Below are 17,664 nucleotides of genomic sequence, written 5' to 3'. Positions count from 1 at the left end.
CATTTCAGGCTGCAAAGCAACAAACTGTCATTATTATAAATGGGGGTGATTCTTTTCTATACCCACTGTATCTACAGTGAAATTTACCTGCATCAAAGCACATAATATATTAATACATATTCTCTGCATGTTTCCTCATACCTAAAGCCTAATTCCAGAAATTAGTGAAAATCTACCTTTGCAGTGGGGCCCCTGCATTTCAAGGATTAAATGCTCATTATTTTTAAGGGTGCTGTAATATAGAGGAAAAATGTTTTTATTCTACATTCCAGCAGTGTGACCGGATCACTGCAGCCTCCTCTCTAAGCTGCTCATGTCCGTGGTTGTACTCCTGTTCCCTCCATTGATAATTAATAGAGAAAGGACCTCCCACAGGGTGGAGCCTTGGGGGAGAAGAGGCCTGAAACGGGGGTTGGTTCTATCTCCTAGACATAATCCCTTTACAAGGGTATACTAATTTTGACTAACTCCCGTAATTGGGCCTTATAGTAAGGGACCTTTCTTGTGCAATGAGTAGGATATTACCACCCCCACAACAGGACATTTTTACCTCCATGCTTTACTATAGGAATGGTGTTTGGATGATGAGCTGTACTCACATATCGTTTGGTGTTGAGGCCAAATAATTAATTTTCTCCAATCGCCTTCCAGGACGGCCCAACATGAGAGATGATAGGCTCCTCCTACCAGAAACACAATCAATTAAAACACAGTTAAAAGGCCCCACCCTTCCCTCTATCCTCAGTTTAGATTGTGTTTCTTCCTACGAAACGTTTGTTGTTTTTTACTGACCTGCAGACTTTGTGATAGTCCTATGGTCCCCCTGTGAGCCAGGTTCAGCGAAGCCATTGAGAGTAGAGCTCTACCTGCCACCCCTCCCGGGTCTCTCACAGGTCGCCTCTTCCATCGGGGGAACCGTCGGTCACCCTGGGTGATCCCTCTGGTCTTTCTCTCCGTTTTTTCCCGGCGCCAGCAGCTCTCCTCCACAGAAGACAGATTCAAAATTCCCGCGGGAAGTGACGTCAGACGCGAGCGCCTCAAGCCTCGCGGTCGGAGCGGAAGGAGTCGGACATCCGGTGACGTCAGTTCCGACGAACGCGGAAGGAGAAGGTGGAGGAGACGCCGGAACCGCTTTACATGCGGTAGTGCAGCTCCCAGGCCATAGGAGCTCGGACAGCTGCCAGGGAGATGAAGCCTTCTACTCACCCACCAGGGAAGGAAGAAGCGCTGGGCCAAGCAAAGGCAGCCAAACCCAGGTCGGACCCGGGTAAGTGCTGTAGTGCATCTAGAAACTCACTCTCAATAGAAAAAGTCTGCTGATGTATTTTCCCTAAAAAATGCTTGATGTTCCCTCTCCCTGCCCATAGTAGGACTGTTAAGTGTCCTTTCTATAGGGCCTCATACCTTTGCATATGTGGGAACAGGATACTAATTGATGTTGTATCCTGTCTTCCAGAGTCCCAGAGTGGTGTTCAAGAAACTTCTACTGTCTCAGGGCCAGGATCTGTTGCCTCTAAAAAGTGTGGTAACTGTGCAGACAAATTACCTCCCTCCCATACAAAACCATTTTGCTACAAATGCATTTACAAACTGGCAGGAAAAGAATCATCAGCCCTTATGAAAGACTTTTTAAAAACAGTCCGGGAGGAAATGCTGACAACAATCCAGACTGTTAAAACTTCCCTAGCACCCCCAGCCTCTCAGGCAGGGGAAGGGACCTCTTCACAGGAGAGCTTTTTTGTTAAAGCAGGACAAGCTAGCCAGTCTCTTTCTCAGAGTCTACCTTCAGGTTTGCAAGGAAATAGACAGGAAGAAGAGGATTTGAACCACTCAATCTCCCAGTCCAATTCAGAGGGAGAAGGAGATAGGGACTCAGATGAAACAGAGGAAGCAGAACCTTCCAGGAATCTGTTTGGACTTGATAACATGCAAGGGCTTCTTCAAGCTGTGTATACCTCTGAAGAAATACCTGACGTACAAGTAGGGACATCAGCTCAGGACAGACTCTACAAGGGTCTAGGTAAGACTCCTTCTAGAGTTTTCCCCATCCACCAATCCCTCAAAGGCTTGGTTCTTCAGCAATGGCAGCGTCCAGAGACTAAATTTAAGAAACCACTGTCATGGAAACGCAGATTTCCCTTTAAGGAGGAAGATATCGAACAGCTGATTAAAAGTCCAAAATTAGATGCACCCTTGGCTCAAGTAACCAAGAAATCTGACCTCTCCTTTGCTGATGCAGGCAGCATTAAGGATGCCATGAATAGGAAAGCGGAGTCTCTCCTGAGAAAAGCCTGGGAGGCCAATGCCTCTACCATGGCCCCAGCCTTGGCTGCCTCTTGTGTGGCAAGGAATACCTGCTGTTGGTTAGACAGGTTGAATAAAAACTTATCCCAGGATAAGACTCAAGATTTACAGGACTCACTGACCCTGATTGGGAAGGCAGTAACTTACCTGGCAGATGCAGCTGTTGAGTCGGTTGTAGCTTCGGCCAAGACAGGTGCCCTTTTAAACTCTGCCAGAAGAGCTATCTGGTTGAAGGAGTGGGAGGATGACCTCACCTCAAAGTCGAAGCTCTGTGCCTTGCCTTTTGAAGGATCATTATTATTTGGCTCTGGGTTGGATGAGGTTCTAGCGAGGTCCTCAGAAAAAGGGAAGAAATTTCCAGTTAAAAGGAAGGATGTTCCCAGAAAATTTTTTCGAGGCCCCCAGGAACATAGTCAAAATAGACGTAAAAGAGAACCCAACAAGAGATGGGGTTTCAGGAAGGGAAAACAAAGAAATAATTTGCTCTTTCCCTCCTCAGCGGGCTCTAGAGACAACAAGTGACGCCACCATCAAGGTGGGGGGGAGACTGAAAAAATTTCTCCCTCAGTGGGGAGAAATTTCAGTCTCCCCATATATTTACAACCTCATTCAGGAAGGATATCGCCTTCAATTCAATTCAATACCACCCACCACAATTACCATAACTCAGGTCCCCAAGAAACCTCAGGTCAAAGAAGCTCTTCTTCAGGGGATTCAAGAACTGGCAGAGCAATTAGTTATAACCCCAGTACCAGAGGATCAGCATCTACAAGGGGTGTATTCTCATGTATTCGTGGTCCCAAAACCATCAGGCAAATTCCGCCTAATAATAAACCTGAAGAAACTCAACAGTTTCCTGACGTACAAAAAATTCTCAATGGAGACAATTTATTCAGTACGAAAGAACTTGCTAAAGGATGTCTTCATGACCACCTTAGACCTCAGAGACGCTTACCTACACATTCCCATCCACCCAGAACATCAAAAGTTCCTGAGGTTTGCCTTAGAGAACAATGGGGAAACGACTCATTGGCAGTTCAGGGCACTACCCTTTGGTCTAGCTGCCAGTCCAAGAATATTTATGAAGGTTCTTGCAGAAGCGGTAGCCCACCTACACATGTTAGGGATTGCCCTGATTCCCTACTTGGACGATCTACTGATTTTCGGAAAATCAGAGTCCCAGGTAAACCAGGATACCTATCGTGTTATAGAGGTTTTGGAGAGCCTAGGATGGCTCATCAATCTGAAAAAATCAGCTTTGGTCCCATCCCAGCTTCGGAACTTTCTAGGGTTCCTAGTAGACTCAAAGGCTCAAAAACTATTCCTAACCCAAGAAAGGATGCACAAGATTGTCACCACAGTCCAAGGGTTAGAAGACTCCCCATCCTGCTCCAGAAGAGAAGTTCTGAGAGTATTGGGCTTGATGTCAGCCAGCATACCAGCCTTGGTATGGGCACAATTGCACGCAAGGGAACTTCTGTTTTTCCATTTGTCATCTTGGGACAGAAAAACAGAATCGTTGGACGAACAAGTCGTCCTCACCCCTCAGGCCCGGGAATCCCTGATATGGTGGAAAGAACAGACCAACCTAGGGAAGGGCAGGCCCTGGGGACAATGGGATCCTGTAGAGATCACTACAGACGCCAGTACCAAGGGCTGGGGTGCACACATGGAAGGATCTCATGCACAGGGGATCTGGGAGTTGGCGACAACTCAAGCTTCCTCCAATTTCAGGGAGTTGAAAGCTGTAGGAGAAGCCTTGAAAGCTTTCAAAGAGAACATCCACAACAAGGAGGTCCTCATTCTCTCAGACAATACTACAACGGTAGTATACCTGAACAGGCAAGGAGGAACCAGATCCAGACCCCTCTTGGATCTAGCTTCCGCAATCCTAAGCTGGGCCGAGGAAAGAGTAGTCTCTCTAGTAGCAGTCCACATCAGGGGGGAAAACAACCTGCAAGCAGACTTCCTCAGTCGTCATCTGATTCAGGAAGGAGAATGGGAGCTAGACCCCAGAATTTTTCAAAAGATAACACAGAGGTTCGGAACACCAGAAATAGATCTGTTTGCCACAGCGCAGAACAAGAAAGTGGAAAAATTCTTCTCCCTCACCAGGTCCAGAGGAATGATGGGGTTGGATGCCCTGGCCCAACCTTGGGTTTTCAGTCTGGCTTACGCCTTCCCCCCTCTAATGTTGATCCCGAGAGTTCTTCAGAAACTGAATCACTCGGGGGACCTCCGGTTGATACTAATTGCCCCTTGGTGGCCAAGAAGACCTTGGTTTGCCACTCTGAAGACCATGGCAATGATTCCCCCATGGCATCTGCCGGTCTCAAAAAACCTGTTATCCCAGGGTCCAGTGTTATGCCAAGACCTGGAATCTTTTCAGTTGGCAGCTTGGCTACTGAAAGCCAACTCTTAATTTCAAAAGGTTGCTCACAGAGAGTTGTAGATACTCTCCTGCTGAGCAGGAAACCTATTACCAAGAAAATCTACACTAAGGTATGGAAAAAGTTTTGTACCTGGGGTAAGCAAAGGGGCTTTGACTCCCCCTCTACCCCTGTAATCCTAGAGTTTCTACAGGACGGGGTAGATAAGGGTGTGGCCATTAACACTCTTAGGGTACAAATTGCGGCTCTCTCGGTGTTCCTGGACACTCGTCTGGCAAGAGAGCCACTGATAAGCAGATTTTTGTTAGCCAGACAAAGAGTTACTCCTTTGTCTAAAGACAGGTTCCCTCCTTGGGACCTGACAAGGGTCCTAGAGGCGTTATCTAGGTCTCCCTTTGAACCTTTGGAACAGATTTCCCTCAAACGGTTGTCTTTAAAACTGACGTTTTTGCTGGCTATCACTTCAGCTAGGAGAGTAGGGGATCTCCAGGCCCTCTCTATCAAAGAACCGTTTATGACTGTATGCCCAGACAGGATAGTCCTAAAACCAGATCCACTATATCTCCCAAAGGTGGCATCTCCTTTTCACAGAGTACAGGAGATCAATTTACCTTCCTTCTGTGACAACCCAAAGAACAGTAAGGAGAAAAAGTTCCACTGTATTGATGTTAGAAGAGCTCTTCTCATCTACTTAGACAGGACAAAGAACTTTAGAAGGTCAAACCATCTTCTGGTCCTTCATTCTGGACCTAGGAAAGGATTGCAGGCTTCCAAGCCCTCAATTTCTAGATGGATCAGGCAAGCAATTACCATCGCTTATGAGGCATCAGGTGTCCCAGCTCCTGTTAAAGTTAAAGCTCATTCTACAAGAGCCCTAGCAACATCTTGGGCCGAGAAAGCAGGAGCATCCTGGGAACAGATCCGCATGGCAGCCACTTGGTACAGCCAGAACACCTTCCTGAAACATTACAGGATAGAAGTACTGTCTCAACAGGACCTGACCTTTGGACGCAAGGTCTTGCAGGCAGCTGTCCCACCCTAAGGTAGGCTGAGGGTAATCTAGTATCCTCTCATGTTGGGCCGTCCTGGAAGGCGATTGGAGAAATCTTACCGTTAGTTTACCGGTAACGTCTTTTCTCATGAGCCTTCCAGGACGGCCGGCCTACCCGCCCTATCAAAGGGTACAAACAAGTTAAAAAGGGTAAGTGCCTATGAATTGACTGTGATACACGGTTCCCTCAAGGAACTTGGTTGTGGAAGATACTTTTTTACAACTGAGGATAGAGGGAAGGGTGGGGCCTTTTAACTGTGTTTTAATTGATTGTGTTTCCGGTAGGAGGAGCCTATCATCTCTCATGTTGGGCCGTCCTGGAAGGCTCATGAGAAAAGACGTTACCGGTAAACTAACGGTAAGATTTTTAGACTCATCTGACCATAACACCTTTTTTCATGTGGCCTCAGAATCTTCAAGGTGCATTTTGGCAAAGCTCAGTTGTGACGGCATGTTGCCTTTCTTGAGAAGTGGCTTTTTTTTTTGCAATCCTCCCATACACGCCATAATTGTGGAGAATTTGTGATATTGTTGACACATGCACCCAATGATCACTCTTTGTCATAAATTCCTGCAACTGCTTCAGAGTTGCTGTAGGCCTCTTGGTATCCTCTCTGACCGATTTCCTCCTGGATCTTTTATCCAGTTTGCAGCGACGTCCTGATCCATGGAGGGTCTGTGTTGTACCAAATACCTTCCACTTCTTTTTTATTTTTAAACTCCTCTTTATTCATTTTTTTGATACAAAATGCATACAGCATAGATTACAATATCAGGAGACATACAACATACCAAACTAGCAAGGTGCATATCCTCGATATCTTATCAAGAGTATTCTTCAAAGAAAAAACAGCAAATTGTGTTATTGTTTATGGTGGTCTGTTGAATATCCTTTATGATCTGTCACCAACATAGCGCACATGTTTATGAAGTGTGTAAGTCTGTACCATCACACTTTATATCATTATAGACCATTATATTGAATTTATTGCATTATAATGTTCACTAGCAATGACATGATGTAACAATGCAGGAACACTGTGCTTCTATGTACTATAATCAGTCGATTTTTGGATTAAATACACAAAACTGTCTGTAGATCTCAAATGATGTTACTTTTGTGTTTTCCCTTTAGATCCCAGCGCAGAGTCTAACAATACTCCTATTGTTATCGGTGTTGTTGTGGTTGTTGATGTAGCGCTGATTATCGGTGCTATTATTGGATTCATCATATACAGGAGACGCTCCGGTTCAGGTGAGATTTCTGCACATTACACACCGGAGCTCTATTCATTATATAGGACAACCAGACATGAGTCTGATAGACTGATTAGTAGGAAGCCCTTTTACATGGACAAAGGAGAAAAATGAAGTAGTCGCAAACACAATGCCTCCTACGCTTAGGAAAATTGCCCCTCCAGATGGATATGTTTAAATCTTCATTACACTTGAAAGCGAATAGCCACTGTCTTGCTGCCCTCAAAGACTTGGGAAGTCTACAACACTGCAACCATACAAAAACACACAGAGGGCGCTTTGACCTAGTGCATTATCCTGAGACAAATAATTTATTGTTTTAAAAACATGGTAAGTATTATACTCACAAAGTTGCAATTGTTAAAAGCGCATCACAGATCTCAGCATAGTTCCATCCAATTTGTGTCAACATGTACAACAGAAACTGAAGACCCCCGTGGCCTGACGGGTTTCGAGGCGTGGCTCTGAAGAAGAGGAGAAAAATGAAGTTCCGGCACAGAGGGGGGCGAATAAAAATCCTACATATGGTTCTGTTATCAAACATTTCTAAAAACAAACTCTCCAGTTACAGTCCTTAGTTCAGTATTTTAGATTTTAAAGTTGTAACAGAATTGGTAATTGGCCAGACATGGAGTGACTGTAACGTGCAGTCCATAGGTACAATGTTAGAATCTATAATGCGAAACAGGTTCAGAATGACAAAGAGCACACATATACTGCAGAATAATACAGAATAGATTATGAAAGCTGCACAAACATGGATTCTTCACAGCAATGTCTGTGGCTCAGTCAGGGTAACGTGGCTGCATACAATTTTAACCACTTGCCTACTTTGCACTTAAACCCCCTTCCCATCCAGACCAATTTTTAGCTTTCAGTGCTCTCACACTTTGAATGACAATTGCGCGGTCATGCAACACTCAACCCATATAAATTTTTCGTCCTTTTTTTTCATAGAAATAGAGCTTTCTTTTGATGGTATTTATTCACCGCTGGGCTTTTTATTTTGTGCGCTATAAATGAAAAAAGGCCGCAAATTTAAAAAAAAAACGTTTTTTTTTTAGTTTCTGTTATAAAATTTTGCAAATTAGTAATTTTTCTTCATAAATTTTGGCCAAAATGTATACTTCTACATATCTTTGGTAAAAATAACCCAAATAAGTGTACATTATTTGGTCTGCGTGAAAGTTAGAGAGTCTACAAGTTATGGTGCTAATCATTGAAAATTGATCACACCTAATGTACTGACAGCCTATCTCACTTCTTGAGACCCTAACAAGCCAGGAAAGTACAAATGACCCCCAAATGACCCCTTTTTGGAAAGTAGACATTCCAAGGTATTTAATAAGAGGCATGGTGAGTTTTTTGAAGTTGTCATTTTTTCCCACAATTCTTTGCAAAATTAATTTTTTTTTTTTTTTTTTACAAAATTGTCATATTCAACAGGTTATTTCTCTCACATGGCATATGAATACTTACAACTACACCCCAAAACACATTCTGCTACTCCTCCTGAGTATGGCGATACCACATGTGTGAGACTTTTTTACAGCCAGGCCACATACAGAAGTCCAACATTGAAGTAGCACCTCCAGGCGTTCTCGGAGCATAAAATACACTTTTCATTTCTCAACCACCTATTACACTTTTGAAGGCCCTGGAGCACCAGCACAATGAAAAAGCCCACTAAATGACCCCATTTTGGAAAGCAAACACCCCAACGTATAATCTATGAGGCATAATGAGTCTTTTGAACATGTCATTTTTTTCCAGAATCTTTCGGAAAATGTGGAAAAAAAATGAAAACGCATTTTTTTTACACAAAGTTGTCCATTTATAAGATATTTCCAACACATAGCATGTACATAGCAAAAATGACACCCCAAAATACATTCTGCTACTCCTCCTGAGTATGGCGATACCACATGTGTGAGACTTTTTTACAGCCAGGCCACATACAGAAGTCCAACATTGAAGTAGCACCTCCAGGCGTTCTCGGAGCATAAAATACACTTTTCATTTCTCAACCACCTATTACACTTTTGAAGGCCCTGGAGCACCAGCACAATGAAAAAGCCCACTAAATGACCCCATTTTGGAAAGCAAACACCCCAACGTATAATCTATGAGGCATAATGAGTCTTTTGAACATGTCATTTTTTTCCAGAAGCTTTCGGAAAATGTGGAAAAAAAATGAAAACGCATTTTTTTTACACAAAGTTGTCCATTTATAAGATATTTCCAACACATAGCATGTACATAGCAAAAATGACACCCCAAAATACATTCTGCTACTCCTCCTGAGTATGGCGATACCACATGTGTGAGACTTTTTTACAGCCAGGCCACATACAGAAGTCCAACATTGAAGTAGCACCTCCAGGCGTTCTCGGAGCATAAAATACACTTTTCATTTCTCAACCACCTATTACACTTTTGAAGGCCCTGGAGCACCAGCACAATGAAAAAGCCCACTAAATGACCCCATTTTGGAAAGCAAACACCCCAACGTATAATCTATGAGGCATAATGAGTCTTTTGAACATGTCATTTTTTTCCAGAATCTTTCGGAAAATGTGGAAAAAAAATGAAAACGCATTTTTTTTACACAAAGTTGTCCATTTATAAGATATTTCCAACACATAGCATGTACATAGCAAAAATGACCCCCCAAAATACATTCTGCTACTCCTCCTGAGTATGGCGATACCACATGTGTGAGACTTTTTTACAGCCAGGTCACATACAGAGGTCCAACATTGAAGTAGCACCTCCAGGCGTTCTCGGAGCATAAAATACACTTTTCATTTCTCAACCACCTATTACACTTTTGAAGGCCCTGGAGCACCAGCACAATGAAAAAGCCCACTAAATGACCCCATTTTGGAAAGCAAACACCCCAACGTATAATCTATGAGGCATAATGAGTCTTTTGAACATGTCATTTTTTTCCAGAATCTTTCGGAAAATGTGGAAAAAAAAATGAAAACGCATTTTTTTTACACAAAGTTGTCCATTTATAAGATATTTCCAACACATAGCATGTACATAGCAAAAATGACACCCCAAAATACATTCTGCTACTTCTCCTGAGTATGGCGATACCACATGTGTGAGACTTTTACGCAGTCAGGTCACATACAGAGGCCCAACATGCAAAGACACATAGCATGCACATACCATGAATTACCATGAATTACACCCCACAATACATTCTGCTGAGCAAAGGGTAAACAAAAGCTTACCTGTAGTTTTAGAAGCGCAGTTGTCCACAGGAGTTGAGTCCAGGCAGCAGGCAGGGACTTGATCAGCAACAGTGCATGCAATTCTCCAGGCAAGGATACCAGTCCAGTGTCAGTGCATGCGGCAGGCAGAGGCATGATGGCAGTAAGTCCGGCAGGCAGAAGTAGGGCCTCTGTCGGGATAGAATGGGGACAGGGGTAGAGGCTTCTCCCACCCAAATCGCTTTAAAGCCTCCGGGATCCAGACCCTAATCTGAGAAGAAGAAAAACAAAAAAAATTGTTTTCTTCATCCAGAAAAACATTTCTGGTCCCCTCACATATGCGAGACCCCTGTGGTATGAATCCCACTACTTCCAGAGGCAGGCAAAAATCGTGGTCAAACAGTCCAGGGTCAGTTCCAGAGCAGGCAGAGGTAGGTACAAAATCGGCAGGCAAAGGCGTGGTCAAATAACAGTCCAGGGTCAGTTCCAGATCAGGCAGAGGTATGAACAGAATCAGCAGGCAGAAGCATGGTCAAAAAACAGGCCAGGGTCAGTTCCGGAGCAGGCAGACATAGGTACAAAATCAGCAGGCAAAGGCGTCGTTGTATAACAGTCCAGGGTCATTTCAGGAGTATACAGTGGCATAAGGGGTGAAAGCGGAGGACTACGTTTACCATACTAATAATTTAGACAAGTATGGTAACGGCGGAAACAGTCGTCTACACAGAGGCCTGGTTGGGAAGGACACTGGGGACAGTAATAGCGGGTGTCTTTTCGAATTCCTGCCTTGGTACACACCCTACATTTTTTCTGCCGTTTTTGGTCTCTTTGTGTGGGAGGGATTTTACTTGGAAAATGGCGTTCAGACAGTCTGCTTATTACGTCAGATCTAATGTTTTCTGGTGGGCCGTTTGGAAATATGAGGGTTGTGAAGATTTCCTCCAGGTAATAAAGGAAGGGTTGGGGGCTTTCGGTGGATTTGCGGTATAAAATGTAGGAATTGTATATGGCCAAATGAAAAATATAAATTGCTACTTTTTTGTACCAATGATAGGTACGTCTTGTGGGTAGATAGGGTTCCATCATTTGGTCGTTGAAATCCACTCCCCCCATGAATAAGTTGTACTCATGTACACATGTTGGCTTTCGGACTGGGCCATTCCTTCGTCGGGATTCCACATAGTTGTCATTGTGGATCGAAGACAACATGTACACGTCTCTTCTGTCCCTCCACTTCACAGCCAGAACTTCCTCATTTCTCAGACTCGCTGTCTCCCCTCTTCTCAGCTTGGTGTTTACTAGCCTTTGAGGAAAGCCTTTCCGTTTTTTTCGGACCGTGCCACATGCAGGAGTCTTCTTTCTGTGAAGGTTTCGGAACAGGGGCAAACTGGTGTAGAAATTGTCTACGTACAGGTGGTAGCCTTTTTCAAGGAGGGGGTAAATGAGGTCCCAAACGACTTTCCCGCTTGATCCCATGTAGTCCGGACATTCAGGGGGATGCAGCTGGGTGTCCTTCCCTTCGTACACCCTGAAGGCATATGTGTACCCTGTGGCTCGGTCACATAGTTTGTAAAGCTTCACCCCATAGCGGGCCCGTTTGCTGGGAATGAATTGTTTGATGCCCAGCCTGCCAGTAAATTTCACAAGGGACTCATCCACACATATATTTTGGTCTGGGGTAAATAATTGAGGGAATATTTCTGAAAAATAATTTAGAAGTGGCCGAATTTTGAACAGCTTGTCAAATGCTGGGGAATTTTGGGGAGGGCACTGGGTATTGTCGTTGAAATGTAGGAACCTCATGATCATCAGATACCTGGCCCTGGGCATTACTGCAGAGTAGATGGGCATATGGTAGATTGGTTTGGTTGACCAATATGCTTGCAGTTCGTTTTTTTTATTGAGTCCCATGTTGAGGGTGAGGCCTAAAAATATCTTGAACTCCTCCACCGTTAGGTCTCTCCACTCAAAGGGACGGGAATAAAAAGATGTGGGGTTACTCTGGATAAATTGATGTGCATACAGGTTGCACTGGGCCACAATGGACGTCAGCAGGTCCTCCGTAAAAATTAAACGGAAGTAGTCAATTGGGGCAAAGTTCTCAGTGTTGACCTGGACTCCTGGCTGGGCAGTGAAAGGGGGGATGATGGCTTCTCCTGAGTTGGGAGGAAGCCACAGGGGGTTCAGAAGGGCATAGGGAAGGCTGGCGTTGGTCCTAACCCTTTGGGGGCGAGGTGACACCCCACTTGAGCTTGGCCTTTCTTGCCGAGGCACTGTGGTGCTGGTGGATGGCACTGTGGAGCTGGTGGATGGCACTGCGGAGCTGGTGGATGGCACTGCGAAGCTGGTGGATGGCACTGCCTCCTCCTCACCAGAACGCCTTCGTTTGGCAGGCGGGCAGTATTCCTCCTCGTCGGAGTCGGTCTGCGTCCCGCTGCTAATGACCGACTCGTAATTTACTTCGGAGTCAGACTCTGACTCCGAAGATTCCGAAGCAGAAAGCTCCCTGTCCATGTCCTCACTGATTATATTGAAGGCCTCCTCGGCTGAGAAAATTTTTTTTGCCATCGTTGGTGACACTGATGGGCACGGTGACACTGATGAGCACTGGGCGGCACTGATGGGCACACTGGTGGGCACTGGGCACACTTATGAGCACTGGGCGGCACTGATGAGCACTGGGCGGCACTGATGAGCACTGGACGGCACTGATGAGCACTGGGCGGCACTGATGGGCACACTGGTGGGCACTGGGCACACTTATGAGCACTGGGCGGCACTGATGAGCACTGGACGGCACTGATGAGCACTGGGCGGCACTGATGAGCACTGGACGGCACTGATGAGCACTGGGCGGCACTGATGAGCACTGGGCGACACTGATGAGCACTGGGCGGGCACTGATGGGCACACTGGTGGGCACTGGGCGGCACTGATGAGCACTGGGCGGCAGTGATGAGCACTGGGCGGCACTGATGAGCACTGGGCAGGCACTGATGGGCACAGGTGGGCACACTGGTGGGCACTGGTGGGCACACTGGTGGGCACACTGGTGGGCACTGATGAGACTGGGCACACTGATGGCACACTGGTGGGAACACTGGTGGGCACACTGGTGGGCACTGGTGATCACTGGTGGGCAATGGTGGGCACTTTTTTTACACTTACGATCTCTCCTCTCCTCACACTGCAGTCTGTGAGGAGGGAGAGCTGGCAATGAGTGATGATCTCAAATGTTTACATATGAGATCATCTCTCATTGGATGCCTCGATCGTGACGAATGGCCGCTGTGATTGGCTATTCGTCTCGATCTGTGATTGGCTGTGTCCAAGGGACACGGCCAACACAGCTTCTGCCCGATGCGCGCTCGCGGGAGCGCGCGGCGGGCATGTTTATGGGAGGCCGTTTAAAAACGGCCTCCCGAAAATTCAAGTCCGCGCTGCAGCCGTATATAGGCTGTAGCGCGGATGTGAGAAGGTTAAAACATTGGACTCGCACGGAGGTCCTACACCTTGGGTTGTGGAAACACCTTTTTAATCAAACACTCCCACTCTATAAGTTAACGTTTGAGGCAAGAGGCTGTCCTCGTAAGTTTACGAAGATATGGGGCCCACGGCTAGACACTCAAGACACGATTGACTCTATATGTTGGCTATGATATCTGATCCTATTTAGAACTGCTCTAATCGTTTAACTTTGCTATCTTTGGACGGAGGGGACAAAGCAGCCACTGCATTTATTATCTGTTCTGTATTTTTACTGAGTGATGGACGATGCACTTAAGATATTGCCCGCATAGGGGTACACTAGTTTGAAGTTTTATACATACAGATGTTTGTCTGCTCTGTGTCATACCTATATGTTTACTTTATATCCTTTTGCTTCATGTTTGACACATTTCAGGACTAGAGATTATGCTGGAAGTATTGCAGTGTATTGTACTCTACCTTTTCTGTTTCTCCTATATAGTGCGCTAAGATACAGTGCCTTGAAAAAGTATTCACACCCCTTTGAAATTTTCCACATTTTGTCATGTTTCTCCTATATAGTGCGCTAAGATACAGTGCCTTGAAAAAGTATTCACACCCCTTTGAAATTTTCCACATTTTGTCATGTTACAACCAAAAACATAAATTTATTTTATTATGATTTTATGCGATAGACCAGGGGTGGGGAACCTTCGGCCCGCACGATCCTTCTGTCCGGCCCGCACAATCGTTGCGATCCGCCCCTCCGTGCCGCTGTGTCAGAAGGAGCCGATGGCTCCGTTCTGACACTGTGAATCTCAGAAAAGGGTGGACCCGAGGCGCAGAGCAGTGCGCCTCGAGCCCACCCATTTGTGTGACAATAGCGAATGAAAATTCGCTACTGTCTCACGGATCCGCCTCCTCCTCGGCCAATGTCATGAAAGCGGGGCACGCTGTGGTCAGTCTGCATTGAAAGGGGGCATGCTGTGGTCACTCTGCATTGAAAGGGGGGCACGCTGTGGTCAGTCTGCATTGAAAGGGGGCACACTATACCTTGATTACTGAAGGCCCCTTTCACACTTTTGTGACCTCAAAGTCATGCAATTTTTTACAGCGTTTTTTGCCGCAAAGCAATGCCTATTACATTTATGCATACATTTTGTAAGGCCCCCGAATTATGTTACAAAAATCCAAATGGCCCTTGGTAGAAAAAAGGTTCCCCACCCCTGTGATAGACCAACACAAAGTGGCACATAATTGTAAAGTGGAGGGAAAATTATAATTGTTTTTCTACATTTTTTATAAAAAAATATCTGATAAGTGTGACATGCATTTGTATTCAGCCCCCTTTACTCTGATACCCCCAACTAAAATCTAGAGGAACCAGTTGCCTTCAGAAGTCACCCAATTAGTAAATAGAGTTCACCTGTTTGTAACATGTGGCTGCATAGCATAGTCTCTATACACAGCAAGTCTGGCTGAGAATCAACACTTCAGTAAAACTGTTCACAGCAAAAAGAGCTACTTGCTATTATCCTCAAAAAACAGCGTCCCTCACAGTGAAGTCCAGGGTGGCTCTGGTAACACAGGCACACAGATGGAGGGATCCCAGGCCTTAGGACAAGGGGGGAGGGGGGGCACGCCATTGCAACTGCTTCCCACACACCAGTTTTAAAATTGGCACTTCAATACAGTATATTTTTCTCCATTTTTCCTGAGATGTATACAAACTGGAATTTCAATTTGAGAAAAGAATAACCGCTTTAGTGCAGATATTTTACTGGTTTTGTTCAATAATATCTTCAAAAGTTTAGGGTCATTTTTGAGGACTGTTGATGTAATTTGGAACAGGAAATCTAACATCAGTATAAACCATCAGAAGGTCTCCACATCATTAAAAATGAAATACCAATAAATTCAGGATAGAGATGGTATACTTGTTGAATTGTGTTAATTAGTTGAAGATATACTGTATATGAGACTTCTTATATATGAAGGGTTTCAAAAACAATTTCCTGCTTCTGGTTCCTAATGTATCAAATTCTGTTTTACTTTAGGAAAGACGCCCGGTGATCGCAAAATTTATGTTCCAACTCCCAGTAAGTAATTATATTTTTTATGTGTTTTGTCCCCCTCTACAGTGTGATTATACTATAGAAGCTGAGCTGTAGGGGTGATGGATATTGATCTGATATTGAGTGTAGCATGTGAGGTTAATATTCCTCCTATAATGTGAGCTTTTATTATAATTAACCACTTCAGTACCGGGCAATTTCACCTCCATTCTGCCCAGGGCAACTTTCAGCTTTCTGCGCTGTTGCACTTGAATGACAATTGCGCAGTCATGCAATACTGTACCCATATGACATTTTTATCATTTTTTTTCACATAAATAGAGCTTTCTTTTGGTGGTATTTAATCGCCACTGAGTTTTTTGATTTTTTGCTTCAACAGACTGAATATTTAAAAAATAAAAGTGTTTTTCTTTTTATTTCTGTTATACAATTTTGCAAATAAATAATTGTTATTCATAAATGTAGGCCAAAATGTATTCTTCTCAATTTATTTAATTAAAAAAACCCATATAAGTTTATATTATTTAGTCTGTAGGAAAGTATAGAGTCCACAAACTATGGTGTGTATGTGTATATGTATAGAATCTAATTTCTTGAGGCCCGAAAGTAGACTGTCCAAGGTATTTAGTAAGAGGCATGGCAAGTTTTTGGATGCTGTCATTTTTGTCTTCATTTTTTTGCAAAATGAAGAAGAAATTGCAAAAAAAAAATGTTTTTCTTTTTTCACAATTTTTGTTTTATTGTTTACATACTGTCACCACTCCCTCCGCCACCGCACAAGAAGAGCAGTGGTGGACGCACTGGTTGTATCTGTGTGTGAGACCCTGAAAATTGAGGACACGACTGTGACTGAGGCACAGGTTACTATTGGCACTCACAAGCCATCCAGAGCGGTTAAGGTTTTCCCCCTTCCCGCGTATTTTGACAACATGGTCAAAACAGAGTGGGACCGCCCAAAGTGTCCCCCTGGGGTGCCTAAGCGGATATGTGCAAGACATCAGCGGTTTCTATGTTTTGCTGTGGGAGAGGATCACTGTCAGTTTGTGGTGTTACCCTTTGGTCTCGCCTCTGCTCCTCGGGTCTTCCCAAAGGTGTTGGCTCCGGTCCCGGCTTTGTTACGCCAGCGGGGGATATCGGTCCTGGGTTACCAGGACGATCTGCTTCTCCGTGCGGAATCTCCCAACGCGCTGGTGACAAACTTAGAGATCAGCATGAGAACACTGGAGGAGTTTGGGTGGATTGTGAATCTCCAGAAGTAGTCCCTGGTTACTTCCATGAGGCTGGACTATCTGGGCCTGACTTTGGACTAGTCCTCAGCCAGGGTGTTTCTTCCCCTGGACAAGCTTCAAAAACTCCAGTCTGCGATTAAGCTATTGCTGTCCAGCAAATGGTCGTCCCTTCGGACTTGTATGAGTTCTGGGACTGATTACCTCAGTCAGCAGACCTTGGCTCCAGGGGCATGGTCTCTCCATCCGGAGGTGTTCCAGCAACTATGCTTTTGTTGGGGCACTCCAGACGTGGATCTGTTGGCATCTCGGAGCAACAGGAAAGTGCAGAGGTTTGTGGCCAGTTCTCGGGACCCTCTGGCAGACGCCACAGACGCGCTGGTGGCTCGGTGGGGTCACTATCGGCTGATGTATGTGTTTCCTTTGCTTAAATTGTTGCCGAAACTTCTTCGCAGGATCGAGACAGAAGGGATTCCAGTCATACTTGTGGCTCCAGAATGGCCTGGTCGGGTTTGGTATGCTGACCTGGTCAGGCTAGTCACAGACGTTCCTTGGAGACTTCCTCTCAGAGAGGATCTGCTGTCTCAAAGACCAATCTTCCATCCTGCTTTACGGTCGCTGGCTTTGACAGCTTGGCTGTTGAAAGCCAGGTGCTGAAGGACAGGGGAT

The 17,664-nt window shown here is 45.0% G+C and overlaps 1 protein-coding gene and 1 long non-coding RNA gene across 2 annotated transcripts in view; both read left to right on the top strand.

The window, feature by feature from the left end:
• LOC309560897 (class I histocompatibility antigen, F10 alpha chain-like) overlaps positions 1-17,664 on the top strand; it is a 401,810-nt gene that overhangs the window by 200,875 nt on the left and 183,271 nt on the right. The window lies entirely within an intron of this gene.
• Positions 6,880-17,664, top strand: part of LOC309560905 — a 52,000-nt gene continuing 41,215 nt past the window's right edge. Inside the window, exons 1-2 of the long non-coding RNA XR_014225534.1 lie at positions 6,880-7,000; positions 15,752-15,793. This is a non-coding gene — a long non-coding RNA (uncharacterized lncRNA). The remainder of the gene's footprint in view (positions 7,001-15,751; positions 15,794-17,664) is intronic.

Source organism: Pelophylax lessonae, assembly GCF_965119305.1.
Source record: "Pelophylax lessonae genome assembly, chromosome: 7".
In the NCBI taxonomy this organism is placed as follows: domain Eukaryota; kingdom Metazoa; phylum Chordata; class Amphibia; order Anura; family Ranidae; genus Pelophylax; species Pelophylax lessonae.
This window is presented reverse-complemented; position numbering and strand designations above follow the sequence as displayed.